Below are 2,976 nucleotides of genomic sequence, written 5' to 3' on the forward strand. Positions count from 1 at the left end.
AACGTGATCTTCCACTGAAATATTATAGACTGGAATAATTCTTGAATTCGTATCATCTGCTTTCACGATCCGTTCCTGAACGGAACTTTTTTTTAACCATGGTATTTTTGAGGTCAACAATTTCAAATCCAGTCTAATTTTGTGAGTCAGACTGAAATTTGAACACAATTGGCGAGTTTAAATTGCTTCAGTCAGGGGCCTCATTTCGTTTCCGCTACGCCACGCCACGCACCCCACTGTGCGGGGGCGCTCCACATGTGACACCAGAGCCGGGTCGAGGAATAGGGTCGGGGCCCCGAAAGCGAGGCCGGACCTAGGTAGAGTTCATTCTTTCCCTGATTTAGACTATAAAAGAGCCACGCGTCCGCGACCCCTCCAAACCCGGGCGGAACCGGCCAACTAAGGCAAACCCCAACCCCCTCGAAATTCCGCGCGTCACACCACCCCGCGCCCAGGCCGTGGTGGTCCCGCTGGCATACGGCGGGGCGCGGGACGTCCCCTCCGCGTCTGCATCGCGTCACTGCGCGACAGACGCGCATAAATATGGAATGTGGCATCACTCGCGCTGCAATCCATATTCGGCGAAAGTGTCCTGTGCGCCCCTCCCCGCGCCGCCGCTTCCCGGCCTCCCTGGCCCTCTACCGGCGCCCTTTACACCAGTCGCGAGGAGGTGGCCGTCGTCGTGGGGGTCGCGGAGTCTTCCGTTTGAGGGTGAGGGGGAGAGTTGCGCGCGGAAGGTTCAAAAGGCTCCGAGTGTTTGCGCTCGCACCCCGCTCACCGTGGGCATCTTTCTTTAGCCCCCAAAGCAAACTGGAATGATGATGATGATTGGGCAACCGCGAGAGCAAAGCTATCTAGTGGCTTGGCCGGGCTAGTGGGGCTAGCGTGGCCGGCGGGGCTGACGGGGGCTCCCGCGCTCCCCCACGGGAGCCCCTTGCTATCGCCCGGGGCAAGAGCAGCAGGCCGACGCAGGGGGACCCCCTGTTGCGCCAGTGTATTAATACTTTGGCAACTGATTCAATTACCCGGGCAGTCGAGGTCGCCGGCGCGCCGACGATGAGGACGACGGCGTCGGTACGACGTCGTTATCAAATTCGGTCAGTAGAGAGACGAGAACGAGGGATGGGGCTCAAATTGCATGTTAATAATCCTGATGAGGCAGCGAGCGGGCCCTTCTCGCGCCGCCCCCCGGGGGCCGCCCGGCCCTCCCCCGCCTGGCTGCGCCTGGCCCGCCGCGCGAGCCGATAGGGGCGGGCTGGACAACAAGGGGATGACGACGTGATGGGGCGCGCCTCCACCCACCCCTAGCGGCCCTCCCCTCCCTCCCCTACCAAAGACTAGAGTGACAACACACAAGGCGATAAATAGCTGCTGGTCAATACAAAAGATATTAAATAGAAGTGTTTCCCAAAACACAGAAAAAGGATGCCGTTCCAACAAGGACTAGATAACCTAAACTTACACCAGAAGTTATACAAATCAAATCTAGAACTCACTCAGAAAACTGACTGACAGTTAGGCAACCCCTTAAACACGCGCCGGGAGGGCAGGCAACCCAACCGGTCCGCGGACGGTACGTCATACGAAACTTCAAAAAGCGCATATCCCTGAAGGACAAAAACTAAACCCAAGTGCAACGAGGAGGGAGGGGGAGCCAGCCGGGCACGCCGCATACAACAACGTGCAAGGGCCTCGCCGACACCCGCGCCCTCCCCGAGACACCAACAAAGGAGTGAAGCAAAAGCGCAAAAGTTAAACAGAACTGACCGTACCGCCGCGGAACCAGAAAGATACTAGATCATAACGAGGTTACAGAAACCAAAAACTCACACGAGTAACAAATGCGGTGATGGAGAGTGCTTCCAAAACAACCGACCCGGCCCCGGCGGGGCGGGCGGAGACGACAACAACGTCACACACGTCATGCTGCCGGCGACGTCACGGGCGGACCGCCGGTGAATTTGAGGGCCTAGCCCACCTTCCCGCAGACCAGAGCGCAACAGCGCAGCAACGCCATAGGCGAGAAACCCAAACGGGAAAAGCTCAAAGTGAGTACCAAAACGCGGTAACACTAAAAGACCCTGTAAGGAACAGCAACATTAGCACTCGGATGTCTCACTAATAAATTAGGATTTGGAAATTAACCCTTCGAACTCACCAAGCACAATGTGCGGGTGGTGCACGGATGTCAGAAAAACAACATAGTTGGCAGGTGCTTGGGTCTCTCCGAGGCAGACCCCTCAGACCGCTCTCTCAGCAGTGTCGCTCTCCGAGTGACCGAGGTCCAGCGTCCGGCCGCTGTCCCCCGCTCGCCTCACTCGCTCTCGCTCGCACCCATTGGCCCGGCCGGTCAGCTGACCCCTTCGTCTGCTACACCGGCCGCACCTGAGCTGGCGCTCAGGCACTCAAAGCGGCAAAAGGTGGAAAAGTGACGCGCGTTCGAAATTTATAGTCTGAATCAGGGAAAGAATGAACTCTACCTAGGTCCGGCCTCACTGGCGGGGCCCCGACCCTCCTCTACTCCCCGGCTCTGCTGTCACATGTGGAGCGCCCCCGCACAGCGGGATGCGTGGCGTGGCGTAGCGGAAACGAAATGAGGCCCCTGACTGAAGCAATTTAAACTCGCCAGTTGTGTTCAAATTTCAGTCTGACTCACAAAATTAGACTGGATTTGAAATTGTTGACCTCGAAAATACCACGGTTAAAAAAAGTGGATGTCTGTACGGTTATTTTGGCGCACGGTTAATTATGATTAAGTTTGATTCAAAGCGTCGAAATAACCGTACAGACATCCCCTTTTTAGCAGATTTACCGGCACTAAAACCCCCAGATATAGGGTTGCAAGCAATAGAATCACCCGACGGTCCTCCACGCTCTGTCGCCAGCAGCAGAAAATTTGAAAATAGCTTGAAAAAGAAGTCTCTCTCCATTCCCGTCATCACTCGGTACCTCGACAAAAGCAAAAGACAGAAATTA

The sequence above is a fragment of the Frankliniella occidentalis genome, unplaced genomic scaffold (assembly GCF_000697945.3).
Source record: "Frankliniella occidentalis isolate FOCC.00 unplaced genomic scaffold, Focc_3.1 Scaffold185, whole genome shotgun sequence".
In the NCBI taxonomy this organism is placed as follows: Eukaryota; Metazoa; Arthropoda; class Insecta; order Thysanoptera; family Thripidae; genus Frankliniella; species Frankliniella occidentalis.